The following is an 18,509-nucleotide window of genomic DNA, read 5'->3' on the forward strand; positions in this document are numbered from 1 at the left end:
CCTGCCCTAGCTCCTTTCCTTCTTCCCTCCCTTTCTTCCTTCGTCTTTGGGGGCATAGAGAATGCTCAGTTTAATAATGAGGCTGTGACCTCTGAAACTAATTCAGCTGGGAAGAAATATTTTCTGACCCAATAAAACCCACAGGGTCAGCAGTGGGATGAGGTGGGCTGAATTTGTTGCCAACGTTTCATGAATGCACAAGGCATTTTTTTTTTTAAAGATTATGTACCAACATTCCTGTGATGTCAACTTGGCTAGATTAAAGAACACCTAGATAGCTGGTAAGGCATTAGTTATCTCCAGTTCTTGACGGGCACTGGGCCTGTCCCTCTTCTGCTACTAGGGAGACCCAGGTGGTTTGGCATTTAAGTGAATAGAATTATTGAGTTGCCCCAGGTGTGTCTGTGAGGTGGTTTCTGAAGGATACTGGTGTTTGAGTTGGTGGATGGAGTGGGTGGGCCCAAACCGTCAGCTTGGGTCCAGAGAGGCACAGGATGGGGGCATCTGTGCTCTTTCGTTAGGGTTGGGGCACCCTTCTGCTCCTGCACATCAGAATTCCGGGTTCTTTGGCCTTTGGATCCTGAGACTTGACTAATTGCTCCTTGGGCTCTTGGGCCTTTGGCATTAGACGTAGAGTTACACCATTGATTTGTCTGGTTCTGAGGCGTTTTGACTTGGACTGAGCATGCTAACAGCTCCCATTCTTCAGCTTTGAGGTGGCCCATCAGGGGACTTCTCAGCCTTTACAACTGAGTGAGTCATTTTCCCTAATAAATCCTTTCTCAGGATATCTATTGTTCCTGTCTCTCTGGAGCAGCCTGGTGGAACACCAGCATACCCTTAGAGCTAAAAAAAAGGTTCTGCCTGCGAGTATCCATGTGCTCAGGCAAAGTCATTACCTAGCACAGTGTCCCACAGATGGTATATATATATTTTTTTTTGACAGGCAGAGTTAGTGAGAGAGAGAGACAGAGAGAAAGGTCTTCCTTCCGTTGGTCATCCCCCCAAATGGCTGATACGGCCGGTGCGCTGTGCCGATCCAAAGCCAGGAGCCAGGTGCTTCCGCCTGGTCTCCCATGTGGGTGCAGGGCCCAACCACTTGGGCCACCACAGATGGTATTTAATGAGAAGACAGGACAGAAGAGAAGGGTGATGGTGATGACCATGAAAACAATGGGTGGAGGTGGAGGTATGCAGGTACTTTTATGATAGTGATGACACCGACATGTCTTACTAGTATTTTTGGAAACTTAGGAATCAATTTTTACAATATGGTAGAATTGGGGAACTTTGTTAAAAGGCATAGATTCTGGAATAGATTTTTAGTTTCCTTTCTAGCAGTGAAGTTGTTTCTGCTAAAGCTCAACCCCAGGTTTTATCTGATAGAAGTCAGTTTCACCTTGCATTTTGTAAATCTTGTGCCCTCATCAAAAGGATTAAGGTATCACAAGTTGCGCAGGGCTCAGAAGTGCTGTCTGTAGTACTTTTGACTTCACTGGTTCAAAACTGAGGGACCTAGGGAGGGAATGAAACCAGAACCCTGTTAAATGAAACAGCTTAGTCAGCAAACCAGTAACACCTAGAACTCCACTCAGTTTCGGCACCCAAGGAGTTGGTTTGTCTCCAGACTCCAGCAGGAGCAGGTCAGCTAATTACATTCCTGATACCTTGTTCCCTGTCCAGGATGTAAGCCTGTTGTGTCCCCTCTGCATGTCTCAGGTTTTCAGGTTTCCTTTTCCTTCACTCCCTCCTGGTTCATCTTTCCAGGGCTGCCCTCTCCTCCAGCACTTTCAGCTGTATCCAGAACACTTAATGCTCACAGCGGTATTAAAAATCCTGATTGTGGTAGTATTTGACACTCAAGTGGTGTGCTGCTCTAAAAACATCTAAGATTGGCAGTGAGAAAACAGACTGGAGGCTGGCAAGTGAAGACCTATCCAGTATCAGGGTAAGACATTTGGTAAAATCGGTGCCTACTGTAATCCGGAAGGCAGGCATGTGTGTAATAAGCTTATGACTTTGGAGGGAGAGATTGGAAAAGAGAATGTTAGCAGGAGGCTGTTGATAGCTACTGAGTACATTTGTTGGGATATTAGAAAAAGAAATGAGCTCAAGTGTGCAAGCAGAAATGTAGGGGAAGAAAGACAGGTATGCCAAACGAGGTTGTACGTTTCTGTAATTCCCACAAAACTCCTATGAGATTATAACATTTGACAGATAAGGAAAAGGAGGCTAAGGAAGTAAATACTTTTGTGCAAGATGAACTAGTGGAAGAACTTGGATTTGAAGTCTTGTTATTTAAATTCCAAAATTCATCTTTATGTATTCTGTTTAATCTCCAGAATTTATTAGGAACTCTCACCTCTGGATTACCATATTCCTCTATTACACTAACTCCTCTTAAACTGGATGTTTTAAATATTTATGTGAGCAGTCTTTCCAACTCCCTCACATACAATTTTCTTGCCACTCTTTAGACAATGAATTCACCTCCATGGCACCTTAGCACCTTACTCTGAAGGCATACCTTGGACTCTCATTAATTTTTCTCTACTCTTAAAAATCATTGGCCAGGATTCCACTTTGCAAACACAACCACAAAGTTATTGCCTCTATAAATACCCCACCTCGTCTCCAATATTTCTGCTCTGAAGTTTTACTTCACCTGCCCACTGCTGTCCATCTAACATTCCCTCTCAACTGCCACAACACCCCCGTCACATACACACTCTGGCATCTCTCCATTAAAACATACCTATGATCTATCCTACCAATGAATGTTTTATTTCTGTTTTTATTTGTTTATGTGAGAGAGAGACAGACAGACAGACAGACAGACTTCCATCCACTATCTGCAATGGCTGGAGCTGGGCTGATCTGAAGCTAGGATTCTGGAGCTTCACCCAGGTCTCCCACATGGGTGCAGGGGCCCAAGTACTTGGACCATCTTCCACTGCTTTTCCAGGTCATAGCAGAGAGCTGGATTGGAAGTGGAGCAGCTGGGACTTGAACTGGCACCCATATCAGATGATGGTACTGCAGGCGATGGCTTTACTGGCTACGCCACAGCACCGACCCCAGGATAAGAGTTTTAATCAGATAAGTGCAATTTAGAATTCTGCAAAATATTATCTTGAGGTGAAATTGAAAAAGAATTATCACTTTTATGCTCCTTTTAAAATTGACATCAATGTTCCTTAAGCTTCCTGAATTTAACCAATATTCCATTATGGATGTAAATTAAGCAGTGAATGACTCAAAATAAAGGCTTTCTACACCTGTTTAGTGATCACATGCACTCTGGCAGCTGGCTGTGCTCTGACATGTGGGGAATTGGGTTATGGGTGTGTTTTTTGGGTATGTAGTACTGGAACCCGTACTCACTTGGATCGTACTGTGCTCACTTTGAATCACTCTCAGACTGTTACTTTAAAGTGGAAAATGTTGATCACTTTTTTGATTTAAGAAAATACCTGACAATGCTTTCAATGACAGAGACCTTATGGATGACCTATGCAAGTTCCCAAAATCCCTTTGGAATCCAAGAAGAACATATTTATGTACAATGCTCAGAGCTTTCCCTACAACTTAATGAAGTTTGCACACATCATGTTGAGTCTCTTTCTTAAACTGCCAATTTTTGTTGTTTTTAAACTAAGGTTAGGAATTGGCACAATTTATTCTGCATCAATAAGTGATTAGGGTGCACTTTTTTTAAAAAGATTTTTATTTATTTATTTGACAGGTAGAGTTACAGACAGTGAGAGAGAGAGACAGAGAGAAAGGTCTTGCATCCGTTGGTTCACTCCCCAAATGGCTGCAATGGCCCAATGGCCAGAGCTTCGCCTATCTGAAGTCAGGAGCCAGGTGCCTGCTCCTGGTCTCCCACGTGGGTGCAGGGACCAATGACTTGGGTCATCCTCTATTGCCCTCCCAGGCCACAGCAGAGAGCGGGACTGGAAGAGGAGCTACTGGGACTAGAACCGGTGTTCATATGGGATGCCAGCACTGCAGGTGGAGGATTAACATAGTGCGCCATTGCGCCAGCCCCTAGGGTACACTTTCATTTCAAGTTTCTCTTTGAGAAGAACTATAAGGACAGATATCTGAATATACAACTTAATTTTGATTACCTTGGACTTAAAACATTTTATTAAAATGTTTCAGTAAATACCATTTGTAAACAGATTTCAAATTAGATTTCAGTTTTCCTGTTATATAGCAAGTTGTTTAAATGAGAGGGCCAACATTTTGTGCTTTAGTTTCTGAATGCATGGGAAGCCTACATATTGGAATGCTGAGTCTCAGTCTTTGGCTTTATGCTGTTGAACATCCTGAATTTTAGTGGTAATAGGACAATTTGATGGTTATGTGATTTCAAATGAAAGAGACTTTTGAATTTTTACCTGGTGATCCAATCAATTTGAGATACACTCAGTAATAAGGAGGAAGGAGAGATTACATACTTAGTCCAGAGTGTCTGTTGAATCCCTAGAATCTAACCTAGTAATGCTAGTTCAACTGGAAAACTCAGGGAAAATATAGAGCTCAGCTTATAAATTAGTAAACTTAACTACAGAGTTGAAAGACAGTGAGGTAAAAAGTAACTAACTACAAAGATACATCAAACAGTTCACGGAAAATACATATTATGAAAAAAGTATGCATGGATTTTGGAAATTTTTTAAAAATTTATTTATTTGAAAGGCAGAGTAGCAAGGAGGGTGGGGTAAGTGTGTGTGTGTGTGTGTGTGTGTGTGTATGGGAGAGAATCTTCTGTTTCTTTACTCCCCAAATATCTGCAACAACTGGGGCTTGGTCAGGCCAAAGCCAGGAGTCTGGAACTCCATTTGGTTCTCCTACTTGGGTGGCAGGGGCCTAAGTAGCTAAGCTGTCATGCACTGCCCTCCCAGGTACTTTAACAGTAAGCTGGATCAGAAGTGGAGGAAGCAGGACTCAAACCAGCATTCCGATATGGCATGTGGGCAGCACAGTGCCTGCCCTGAATTTAATTTTTTTTGCACACAAAATACACTTATCTGAATTTTTTTGATATTTTCAGAGGTTAAAATAAATTTTAACAAACATGTAAAAATTTTATATGGTACCATGTGATGTTTCAGTACAAAATTACATTGTCTAATGTCCAATTAGGGTAAATCTACCATCTTTTCAAACATTTAACATTTCTTTATGGTAAAAACAATCAAAGTTCTATCTTCTAGTGCTTTTTGAAATAGAAATAGATAAAATGTATTAACATTATCTATAGTTACCCTACTGTGCTATAGACTCCCAGGACTTTTAAAAAATATTATTTAGTTTATTTGAAAGGCAGAGTGGTGAGAGAGAGGAAGATCTTCCATCTGCTGGTTCATACCCCAAATGACTACAATAGCCAGGGCTGGGCCAGGCCAAAGCCAGGGGGCAGGAACTCCATCTGGGTCTCTTACACAGGTTACAGAGACCCAACTACTTGAGCTACCAATACTGCATCACAGAGTATGCATTGGCAGGAAGCTGGAATTTGGATCTAGAGCTTAGAATCAAATATTAGGCAGTCTAATATTGAATGTGACATCTTAACTATTAGACCTAACACTAACCCTCTTCAAAAATATATCTTTTAATTCTACTTTTCCAAGTACCCTTGAATAAAAATTATTCTTATAGACTTGTCAAGAATAAAATGAATTTTCATAAAAATGCATAAAATTCATTTTGCAGCTCAATTATTAAAATTTTAAAATTAGCCTATACTTTTTAATGATATAAACCAGTAATAGTATATTAGTATTTATTATGTACCTAGTATTTTTCTTGTTTTTCGCACATAATAGCTTTTTAAATTTTTATGATGGATTCTCAAGAAAGCATTGACTTCATTATTTTGTAGTTGAAGAAACTAAGGCTGGAGAAGTTAAAGCTACAAAGCTAGGACGGAGATTTGAATCCAAGATGTGCTGGTATGGCTTCAGACCCCTGTAAGTGATTTTTACTTTCCATACTTCCTCCCCTTAAGAACTGAATGATAGGCTCTTGGCACTTGCATCAGTATTAGGCATCATCCTTGCATTGTTTGTATTGTATTAGCTCTCAAACCTTAGTGGCTCAACATTATAGAATTGTATTTTTCTTGCATGTAATCTCAAAGGGGGTGATCCCCTTGGTTGCAGTCATTAGGCCCATGTTGGTGGTGGCTCTGACACTGTCAGCATGTGGCTTCCTTCAGGATGACTGAAGGTGGTGATATTTGGGTTTCCAGATTTAGTAACTGAAAATATTGCCTGCACATTTAAATTTGAATATCAGATAGATGACAACTGTATCGCAAGTATGTTCCATGCAATATTTGGGGCATCTATATTTTTCATGCCTTTTCTTTGCTATCTGGCAACTCAAATTTCAGTGCCCTTGATAAGTATTTCCCAAATATTGCATAGAATGTACTTACATGAAAACCTTAGTTGTTGTTTTTTTTCTTTAAGATTTATTTATTTTATTTGAAAGTCAGAATTACACAGAGAGAGGAGTGGCAGAGAGAGAGAGAGGGAGAGAGAGAGAGAGAGAAGTCTTCCATCCGATGGTTCACTCCCCAATTGGCCACAGTGGCTGGAACTGTGCCTATCTGAAGCCAGGAGCCAGGAGCTTCTTCCGGGGCTCCCATGTGGGTGCAGGGGCCCAAGGACTTGGGCCATCTTCTACTGCTTTCCCAGGCCATAGCAGAGAGCTAGATGGAAAGTGGAGCAGCTGGGACTCGAACCAGGACTTGAACCAGCATATGGGATGCTGGCACTTCAGGCCAGGACATTAACCTACAGTGCCACAGCACAGGCCCCTAGTTGTTGGTTTTTTAAAATTCAAATTTAACTGTGTGTTATCTGGCAAGAAGTGGAGAGCGTGGAGAATATTTTGGGAGATTTTTATGGGAAGGCCTGAAAGTGCCAGCATTGGTTTTGCCCATATTTCTTTGCTACCAATCTGTTTATATTATTGACTAAATGAGACATAAGAAGGATTGGAAAATGAATGGCTGTTTACCAACCTGAACATAATGCTACGGAAGGCTGGTAGTAGTCATCATAGATATCTTACTGTCTCTGTCATAGCAGGCATCACATGCTAATTTGCAGGTGGGTTTATTTCTTCATATAGAAGGGACATACATGTGATAGGGATTGAATGACTTGTCCTGACAAGTCCAAATTTAAACTGTAAGCCAGTCTGTAACTATGTGGCTTTGGCAAGTTAAATTTACCACTCTAAGCCTCCATTTCCTTATTGATCAAATGGAGATAATACAGAACATTCCTTGAGAGTTTTAATGATTAAATCAGAGAAATCCATATAAAGTACTTTGTACTGTGTCTGGGAGCACATAATGGCAGGTACTTTTTTCATGAATCATAGAAGTCTTTGTCAGTGTGTTCACTTTATGTCTTTTTCTGTCCCTAATGTGTTCTGGTGGCGAAAGAAAATATAAAGTAGCTTTAAAACGGTGCTCCCTGGAAATGATGAGGCTTGGTTTTCAGGATGGGTATTGGAGTTGTGGCTGCAGACTTACAATAATTTCAAAGTACATAATGGCATTAAAAGTTAATGTGTTCTGAAGTGGCAACAAAGATTATAAGGATATTGAGCATTTGCTTGGGTAAAGAAATAGTTTTTAAGGCAGGAAAACTATTAGAAATGCATAATAAAAATGAATATTCATTACTTGTCAGATGTAAATATTTACCTGGTCTGTGTACACACACACACACACACACACACAGTTACTACCCTGACTTCTCACTGTGCTGTCTTATAACTTTTTCTGAGCACACTTAGTGCTTAGAAATAAAATTATGTCATTCTTCAGAATGATGGGTCTTAGGAAGACTTATCTGTCAAGTAGCCAGCCGTGTATGGCAGGTCATTCACATTCTTTCTCCTCTTGCTTTAATTTACTTTCAGGAGATGGCTGGCAAGGTTTAAGCAAGCATGATAAAGACTAATTAAAGAGTTGTTCCTCAAATCTCCTTGAAATTAGAGGTTGATTCACTGAAATAATTCATATTTCATAACTGGAAATAAGCAAAACTTTGAATCTTAGCAAGAAAATTGAAGAACTATATGGATTATCCAGTTCTTTGCCATGGAATTGTGCAATTGAATTTAGAATATAATAGAATTTGTGTTTCCAATAAAACCAACTCAGAACAGCTTCACATCATAGAACTCAATTAGGCCATAAGTCTAATTAGTTTGGATAGCAGTATTTTTCATTCTTAATCACACTTTTTAGGGAAGAATTTTGAAGGCCTGACAATAAAGTCTACTGTCCTGCATCCTTAGGGGCATTTTTTGAGAGAGGAAGTTAACAGATACAATGACAAAATAGGCAATCCAAAGAGCATTTTTTAAACATTTATTTATTTATTTGAAAGGTAGAGTTACAAAGGCAGAGGCAGAGAGAGAGAAAGGTCTTCTTCCATTTGCTGGTTCACTCCCTAAATGGCCTCAACAGCCAGAGCTGGGCTAGTCTGAAGCCGGGAGCCTGGAGCTTCTTCCAGGTCTCCCATTTGGGTGCAGGGGCCCAAGGACTTGGACCATCTTCCACTGCTTTCCCAAGACATAGCAGAGAGCTAGATCTGAAGTGGAGCAGTCAGGACTCAAACTGGCACTCATATGGGATGCCAACATTGCCGGCGGCTCCACCTGCTATGCCACAGCACTGGCCCCCAAAGATATTTTTAGACTGTCTGGTTTATGAGTTTTAAACTTGTGAGTATGCTATTGCAATATTGTTCATATATATTTTTAAGTCTGTTTAATGATAGAACATGAAATAAGTCATTTTTCCATTAACTTCTCTGAGGTTATGGTATCAGTTGATGTGTTATAGAGATATTTTCTTTTTTTTCCACAGGCAGAGTTAGACAGTGAGAGAGAGACAGAGAGAAAGGTCTTCCTTCTGTTGGTTCACCCCCCAAATGGCCCCTACGGCTGGCACTGCACTGATCCGAAGCCAAGAGTCAGGTGCTTCTTCAGTTCTCTCATGCAGGTGCAGGAGCCCAAGCACTTGGGCCATCCTCCACTGCCCTCCCGGGCCACAGTAGAGAGCTGGACTAGAAGAGGAGCAAATGGGACTAGAACCCAGCGCCCATATGGGATGCCGCAGCCGCAGGCGGAAGATTAACCAAGTGAACCATGGTGCCGGCCCCAAGATATCTTATTTGGTGGGAGCATACCCTGCTCTCAGTTTATTTTCTGCATCTATATTTTCCTTCTCAACAATCAGTCAACATTTATAAATTCTTTTAAAAAATTGATTATTTATCTGAAAGGCAGAGCTAGAGAGAGAGTGAGAGCGAGCAAGCAAGAGAGAGAGAGAGCTGGATCTTCCATTGCTGGTTCACTCCTCAAATGGCTATAATATTCAGAGCTGGGCCAGGCTGAAGCCAGGAGCAAGGAACTCCATTTGGGTCTCCCTCATAGGTGCAGGAGCCCAAGCACTTGGACCATGTTCCTGTGCTTTCCCAGGCACATTTTCAGGGAGCTGGATCAGAAGAAGAGCAACTGGGAAATGAACCAGTGCCCATATGAGATGCCGGCATCATAGGTGGTGGCTTAACCTGCCAGCCCCTACATACAGAAAGCTTTATTGCTTTCCTTATTATACTGTCCAAATCTGTCTGCCGTTGATACCTGCTATCTTCTGGTCTGAAAAGAAGAAGGCATTATTGGCATATCACTGGGGCTTGAAAGCTTGTGATAGAAAGCAGTGAGGTGATACAGAGATTGTGAGGCAGTTGGAATATCCTCAGGGAGACATTTAGATGAAATCTCTGAGAGTATGATTCAAACTAACAAAAAGAAAAATGCGACAGGGATTTTTCCTTGATTTCTGTTCTGTTTACATCTGAGGACAAGCTTATGAGGAGCAGTTGTTTACCTTGAAGTTAAAGGCCTGCATAGAAAAATGGGACAAATCTTTAGCAGTGATGTTAAGAATTTATTGAAAACCTGAGGTGGCACATGAGAATGAGCTAAGCAAAAGGGGAAGGGCATGTTTCTGTGGGGTATGGTAAGGTGTGTTTTGAGGATGAGAACCAGTTTGGAGGAATGGGGTCAGTAATTCCCAGGACAGAAGCAATGACTCATATAGATCTACATGGGGGAAAAAGAGGTTGTGAATTAATCAAGCAGACTGAATTTTTTCTGTTGCTTTAAAGGAGTTTTATCTTTCAAACATTTTTAACCAAGAGGTAGCCAAGCTGAGAAGGGAGGGGCCCTGGCTGATTAGTATGTTTGGTCTTCTCTATTTTGTTGTCCTTGAAAAGTTGAATTAAACCACAGATTCTGGGCAAATCATCTTAGCATGATTAAAAACATTCATTACATTTTCCTTCTGAAAGCAGCTTCCCTAAAGCATGGAAAAATGTTAAAAATGCATTCACATTAAAGTCTGATTCTTTCTCTAAATCAGAAAACATGAAAGCACATTAAAATTTTCCTCCAGTGAACAGTCATTAAAGTAATAAGGAATTTGTTGGTGATTAATGCGTAGAGGGAATAAGATCCTACTTCATTTTTAGTTTTCTTACAATAACAATAACAACAACAACAAAACCAGAAAAATTTGGAGAATAACCCTATCATGATTGCAGTAGAAAATTTATAGAAAGGAAAATCCACAGACATTGGTGAAATAGTAATTCCACAGTCCCACATTTCATGAAATAGAGAAAAAATGAACTTTAAGTATATGATTACTTGGACCTTGGCCATGAGTTATTGGTCTCACCTGTGTCTTTGTATAGTCTTGCGTCTTTAAATTTTTTTTAGTTAGGTAGTATGAACAAATTTTGTGTATTTCATATATACACATTTAGGAGCACAGTGGAATTTTCCACTTTACCCCTTGTTCTGCCCATGATCCCACCCTCTTTCCATTCCATCTTCCTTTTTTATTTTTCTTTTAATTTTTACAATGACATAGTTTCAGTTTATTTTATAATCACAAGCTTAACTCTCCACTAAGTAAAGAATTTAATAAATAGCAGAAAAAGAACACTGTTCCTCAATAATATAGACAAGAACTGTTAACAATAATCAAATCTCAGAATGTCAGTTGCACTCATATACATCTATTTGTGCTATGTATATTAGTTGCCACAAGTCAGGGAAAACTTATGATATTTGTCTTTTTGGGACTGGCTTATTTCACTACATATAACGGTTTCCAGTTACATCCATTTGTTGCAAAAGACAGGATTTTATTTTATTTTTTTTTTACCACTGAGTAGTATTCCATAGTGTATATTTTCCATAATTTCCTTATCTAATCATCAGTTGATGGATATTTGGGTTGATTCCATATCTTAGTTATTGTGAATTGAGCTGCAATAAACATGGGGTACAGATAACGCTTATATGCTGGTTTCATTTTGTTTGGGTAAATTTCCAGGAGTGTGATGGCTGGGTCTTATGGTATATCTATTTTTAGATTTCTGAGGAATACCCATCCTGTCTTCTACATGGTTGTGCTAGTTTACATTTCCACCAACAGTGTATTAGGGTACATTTTTCCTCACATCTTTGCCAGCATTTGTTGTTTTTTCATTTTTGGATGATAGCCATTCTAACTGGGGTGAGGTGAAACCTCATTGTGATTTTTTTAAAAGCATTTGTTTATTTATCTATTTGAAACTTAGAGTTACAGAGAGGAGACACACACAGAGAGAGAGAGAGAGAGAGATCTTCCATCTGCTGGTTCACTCCCCAAATGGCTGCAGCAGCCAGAGCTGTGCAGATCTGAAGCAAGGAACCAAGAGCTTCTTCTGGGCCTCCCACATGGGTGCAGAGGCACAAGAATTTGGGCCATCTTCTACTGCTTTCCCAGGCCATAAGCAGAGAGCTGGATTGGCAGAGGAGCAGCTGGGACATGAACTGGTGCCCATATGGGATGCTGGCGCTGCAGGTGGAGGCTTAACCTAGTATTCCGCTGCTCCGGCTCCCTTATTGTGTGTGTGTGTGTGTGTGTGTGTTTAATTTGTATTTCCCTGATGACTGGTGATCCTGAGCATTTTTTCATGTGTCTGTTGGCCATATGAATTTAATCTTTTGAAAAATGCCTGTTCATGTCCCTTGCCTGTTTCTTAACTGGATTGCTTGTTTTGTTGTTGAGTTTTTTGAGCTCCATAGATTCCAGATATTAACCCTTTATCAGTTTCTTAGTTTGCAAATATTTTCTCCCATTCTATTAGTTGCCTCTTCACTTTGCTGAGTGTTTCTTTTGTAGTGCAGAAGTTTCTCAGCTTGATGTAATCCTATTTGTCTATTTTTACTTTGATTGCCTGTGCTTCTGGAGTCTTTTCCAAGAAATCTTTGCCTATGCCAAAGTCTCACATTGTTTCCCCATTTTTTTCTCTAGTAATTTGATGGTATCAGGTCATAGATTTAGATCCTTGATCCATTGTGAGTTGATTTTTTTTGTAGAAGGTGTAATGTAGGGATCTTGTTTCGTCCTTCTTGGCAGCATTTTTACCATAAATCATTTAGGCAAGGAAAGGTAAGATGTAAATGAGCCAATTTGTCCTTAGCTGTTAAAAGTTCTCATTAGGGGCCTGTGCTGTTGTAGTGGGTAAAGCTGCTGCCTGTAGTGCTGGCATCCTATATGGGCTCAGGTTCAAGTCTCAGCTGCTCCACTTCTGATCTAGCTCTCTGATATGGCCTGGAAACACAATTGAAGGTGGCCCAAGTGTTGGGCCCCTGTACCTGCATGGGAGACCTGGAATAAGCTCCTAGCTCCTGGCTTCGGATTAGCCTAGCTCTAACCATTGTGGCTATTTGGGGAGTGAACCAGTCGATGGAAGACCTCTCTCTCTTTCTCTTTCTCTTTCTCTTTCTCTTTCTCTTTCTCTTTCTCTTTCTCTCTCTCTCTCTCTCTCTCTCTCTCTGCATCTGCCTTTTAAATAAATGTTTAAAAAAAGTTTTCATTAAGGTATTTTTTAAAACATTCTATTAAAATACAGTATTTACATCAAGAAATGCACTGAAATGTGTGGATAAATGAATTTTTTGGTCACCTGATCACCCTTATAACCAACACCCATATTAAGAACAAAGCATGGGCTGGCGCCGTGGCTTACTAGGCTAATCCTCCGCCTTGCGGTGCCGGCACACCGGGTTCTAGTCCCGGTGGGGGCGCCGGATTCTGTCCCGGTTGCCCCTCTTCCAGGCCAGCTCTCTGCTGTGGCCCGGGAGTGCAGTGCAGGATGGCCCAAGTGCTTGGGCCCTGCACCCCATGGGAGACCAGGAGAAGTACCTGGCTCCTGCCATCGGATTAGCGCGGTGCGCCGGCCGTGGCGGCCATTGGAGGGTGAACCAACGGCAAAAGGAAGACCTTTCTCTCTGTCTGTCTCTCTCTCTGTCCACTCTGCCTGTAAAAAAACAAAAAACAAAAAACAAAAAAAAACCAAAAAAACAAAGCATTACTAGTATATCAAGAGTCCTCACTATTCCCCACCTCTCCATTTCCTTTATAAAATGTGTGAAACATGAGTATATTTTCAATTACATAGTATGATTCAGTGATTCATACCAATATTCATATCATATTAGATTCAATATTGATTAATGTTTTAATATGGGAAAGTCAAAGCTGTTTAGTAAAAGAAAATTTTGACTTCTAGGTTATTTCTCGCTGTCATTAATATGATAACCTTATCATAACTAGTAAACATTTTTAGAGTATCATTACATGCTATTATGTGAAGGGTGATTTGTCAATAACAAAATAGAGTCAGATATGGTTGCTGTCCTAACTACAATCCAGCTAGGACTAGATGTTTATTGTTGTACTTTTGGTACTTAAAGTAACATCAGATAATAAGAGACAAACTCCTTGAAGTTAGTGAAGTAACAAAATAGAAATTTTTCTTTCACTTCCCCAAACTCCAAAATACCTTCTATGATAAACAGAATAATGACTTTCTCCCTAGAGAGGTCCATGTCCTAATTGCTAGAACCTGTGAATAAACTACCTTACATGGGAAAAAAAAAAGTCTTTGAGGTGTTATGATGTTTGTGATGCTGAGAGGGGAAAATCACCCTGGATTATCTGTGTGGGCCCAATACAATCTTAAGGGCTCTTCAAGGGAATGAGGGAGGCAAGACAGACACAGAGGGGCATGAGGACAGGAGCAGAGGCACAGAGAGTGGCCAGGTGGCTGGCCTTGAAGAGGGACCTTTGATCCTTGGCCCAGGAGTGCAGATGACCTCTGGAAGATAGGAAAGGCAAGTGAACATATTCTCCTCGAGCTGACTCATTTGAGGACTCCTGACTCTCAGACCTATCACAGAGTAAGTCAAATAGACATTTCTATCTACAGCAACAGGACATTAATAGATGTTACCTGCGGTATTTCAGGAACCAGTTTCCTTTCCTTTTGTGACTTCATCTGATACGAGGGACTGTAATCTGCTGCCCTGAGTCACTCAGTGGGTGGAGAAAGAGAAGTGGGAGATTCTGTGGAGCAGGGTAGAAAGTGACAAACACAATTTCTATTCATAGTCTGTTGTTTTCACAAATACCAAGATATCACACTGTATAAATTTTCTTTCATTCATATGGTTCCTTTATCAGTCTAATACTTCTCTATGCTGTCATAAGATATACTTGACATGCAGCTGCTTATGCTAGACATCTGGTAGTCATTGGTGCCACTTCCTCCTCCACTTCCCTGTCATAGCTAATCTCTTACTGTATCCCAATGATCACACCTAACCTTGAATCCATCACTTTTAATCACCTCCACTGCCACCACCCTCATGCCGATAGCTACATGGCTGCACCCAGTATCCTGTATCCAGGAAGAGAAAGAAGTCAATTTGGTAGCAGTTAAGTAGCCTGTCTTTGCCATAGATGCCAAATTGAGTAACCAGATGATGATTACTCTATCTATCAAATAGCTATTATCTGCTACATTACTTTTTTTTTCAAATGCTGACTATGGTGATTTAAATATAAGATGTTTTCTTCATTACCAAAGGTAAGCTAAAAGTTTATAGTCATCTCAAACTCTTTGAGGTGAAGGTAAAAAATATTGAATAAGTTAAAAATCACATATGTATCCAATGATAAATTAATTTGATATGAGTCAGAAAGCCTGCAGGCAGAAGTGAGGCTCAAATTCAAATAATTAAGTTCATGATCTTTATGAGAAACAATTTGCCTTAATTTCTCACCACTGTAGATTAGTTTTGCTGGACCACGAGAATTAGTCTTGCTTATTGCTTCCTTCTGCATAGAGAAAGTTAACACCATAGGGAACATATGAATAGATGTTGTGAGCCTTGAAGTATTGCTTTGCCACACTTCACCAGATGAGTTTGATCTGAATACCAGATGGTACTGCCTCATTTGTATTTTTACAAATATGCAGCAGTTTTATTTTATAAAGAAAGAGTAAGGATCATATTTGTCCCAGAAAAATATAAACATTGTTACATTTTCTACAATCTTATTTCATCCTTCTATTCCATTTAGCCTTGCTAAAGCACATGCTGTGTCCTAAAATTCTTTACAATACTTTGCTTAAAATATCCTAATATTTTATATTATAAAATACTAAATATTGATACCAAAACATTTAGAAAACATATCGAAATGGCACTATTAACTATTTGGTTCTTTTTTTTATTAATACATTCATCCATTTGTCTCAACATTTTTTTGACAGATAGAGTTAGACAGTGAGAGAGAGAGACAGAGAAAGGTCTTCAGTCTGTTGGTTCACCCCTCAAAAGGCTGCTATGGCAGGCGCTTTGCCAATTCGAAGCTAGGAGCCAGGTGCTTCCTCCTGGTCTCCCATGCAAATACAGGGGCCCAAGCACCTGGGCCATCCTCCACTGCTATCCCAGACCACAGCAGAGAGCTGGACTGGAAGAGGTGCAATCCTGGATTAGAACCTGGCGCCTATATGGGATGCCTGTGCTGCAGGCGGAGGATTAACCAAGTGAGCCATGGCGCCGGCCCCCATTTGTCTCAACTTTTAAAATGGTCTTACCTGTACCTCAAGAGACTAAATTAAAGTTCTGTTTCGATTTTATGATCTTACAGATACTTTTCCTATCTCATTGTAGGGAGACTCCATATATTTTCTCATACTAAATATCAGGGAGTCATTTTTGGTACCTCCATCTCCCCATCTTCTCCCACATCTAATTTGTCCCCAAGTCCTATTGATTCTATCTGTCTTTATCTCCACTTCTGCCACCTGACAATTGCCCACATACATATTTACTTTTGCTGGCTATCACCTTCTTAATAACTACTTGACCTATAGATTTTATTTTTTGGTATCATTTCTTAGAGAAAAATGCCATCCTGGTGGGGTTTGGTATGCCTTCTGTGTACTTTCCTAGCACCAAATACTTTATTACTAATAGACCGTATATCACCACAGTTTCATACCCTGTTTTCTTCTCTCTGTTCCTTGCTGTGTTCATAGGGCTTGGCACAATGATTACACCTGCAATGGGCTCATTACACATTTCTGACTGAATAAGTGACAGGAGGAGGAAAGTAGATAGGGTGAGTAAATGGGATCAATTTTGACCTCAGACTCATTTGGATTTTTGAAAAATTTTATTTATTTTTATTTCTTTGAAAGATAGATTGAGAGAGACGGCGCTTTTCCATCTACTTGATCAATCCCCAAATGCCAACAGCCAGTGCTGGGTCAGGCTGAAGCCAGGAATAAGGAACTCCAGGTCTCTGGCATGAGTGGCAGTGACCCAAGTACTTGAGCCACCACCTGCTGTCTCCCAGGTTGTGCACTAGTAGGAAGCTGGGTTAGAAGAGGAGGAGGCTAGATTCAATGATATGGGGCTTGGTGTCCCAAGTGGTGGCTTAACAGCTCAGCTGGGCATAATCCCCCACCCACCTTGTTGTTATTATTTTTTTTAATAGTGATGTAGAAACTCATGAATTTAGAATTGGGAGTATTATGGAGTAAAAATGGAGAAGAAATAGGATAAACTAGAGACTGATAGGAGACTGTTGTTGGATCCAAGGGAGAAGTTACCAGAATATTGACCAATGTTATTGGGAATAGGAAGATATGGACATGACACCTAAAATGCAGTAGCAAAGGGATCTGCTCCTGGTCACTTGGGCTGAAGAGTACAAACAGGGCTGCAACTTCTCCCAGAGGCAATTCTGAAAGAAGGGGTGATAGTTACAAGCTGAAAAGACTTGAAGAAAGAAGACAGGAAGATCACTGAAGCTAGCCTTCTCCTTTCCCTCCACCTGCTTTTCAGCAATGGTGTCTCCCACTTAGTTGAATTATTTCTGACCTGGCTTTCTCAGAGGTAGGGGCTTTATCGGTCTCTCTGGAAAAAGTAATTTAACTGTTTTTTTTTTTCTCTTCAGTTTCTTAGTTTGCATTTTAAAATGGCCTAGTTGCAGTAGTAATATAAGGAACAGCACATAACACAATCTGTCATCCAAAAGTTGGAAAATAGAGCCAGGAGGTTATATCCTGTTGTTTGCAAATATTGAGGAAATGCTTCAAAACAACATATGTACTTGTATATAGGTCATGCAATGGATCATAATTGTAAATTACTATGATAATAATACAATTAGCAACAACAGTTTTGAATAAAAAGAAAAAAGATGTCAACAAAGAATTTCAATGAACAAGCAAATATTTAAAGTCTGCTTACTATATTCAAGTCATTGTGTGTGCAGTGTGTGAGTGCAAAGGAGTTTAAAGAATAGTCATTTTTCTCAGGAAGCTTGTACTGTGGATGAGGAGATAAGCTGCAGACCTAAGAAAATGCAAATAAAAATATAGTTATTTAAAGAATAGGTGTGTGAGGGCTGGCGCTGTGGCGCACTAGGTTAATCCTCCGCCTGCGGCACCGGCATCCCATATGGGCACCAGGTTCTAGTCCCATTTGCTCTTCTTCCAGTCCAACTCTCTGCTGTGGCCTGGGATAGCAGTAGAAGATGGCCCAAGTGCTTGGGGCCCTGCACCTGCGTGGGAGACCAGAGGAAGCTCCTGGCTTTGGATCGGTGCAGCTCCGGCCATTGCGGCCATTTGGGGAGTGAACCAAGGAATGCAAGACTTTTCTCTGTCTTTCTCTCTCACTGTAACTCTGCCTGTCAAATAAATAAATAAAATCTTAAAAAAATAAAGAATAGGTGTGAGGGCTGGCACTGTGGCATAGCAGGTAAAGCCACCACCTGTAGTACCATCATCCCATATGGGCTCTAGTTCGAGACCTAGCTGCTCACTTCTGGTACAGCTCTCTGCTGTGGCCCAGGAAAGCAGTAAAAGACGGCCCAAGTCCTTGAGTTGCTGCACCCACATGGGAGTCCTGGAAGAATCTCCTGGCTTCAGATGGGCCCAGCTGCAGCCATTGCAGCCATTTGGGGTATAAACCAGTAAATGGAAGATCTCTCTCTGTCTCTCTGTCTCTGTCTCTCTGTCTCTCTCTCTCTGCCTGCCTCT

The 18,509-nt window shown here is 40.6% G+C and overlaps 1 long non-coding RNA gene across 1 annotated transcript in view; it reads left to right on the top strand.

The window, feature by feature from the left end:
- The first annotated feature begins 400 nt into the window (after positions 1–400).
- LOC100345707 (uncharacterized) overlaps positions 401–18,509 on the top strand; it is a 226,934-nt gene continuing 208,825 nt past the window's right edge. Inside the window, exons 1-3 of the long non-coding RNA XR_016217375.1 lie at positions 401–753; positions 1,768–1,948; positions 5,897–5,984. This is a non-coding gene — a long non-coding RNA (uncharacterized LOC100345707). The remainder of the gene's footprint in view (positions 754–1,767; positions 1,949–5,896; positions 5,985–18,509) is intronic.

The sequence above is a fragment of the Oryctolagus cuniculus genome, chromosome 12 (genome assembly GCF_051225735.1).
Source record: "Oryctolagus cuniculus isolate XC-2025 breed Fujian yellow rabbit chromosome 12, ASM5122573v1, whole genome shotgun sequence".
In the NCBI taxonomy this organism is placed as follows: domain Eukaryota; kingdom Metazoa; phylum Chordata; class Mammalia; order Lagomorpha; family Leporidae; genus Oryctolagus; species Oryctolagus cuniculus.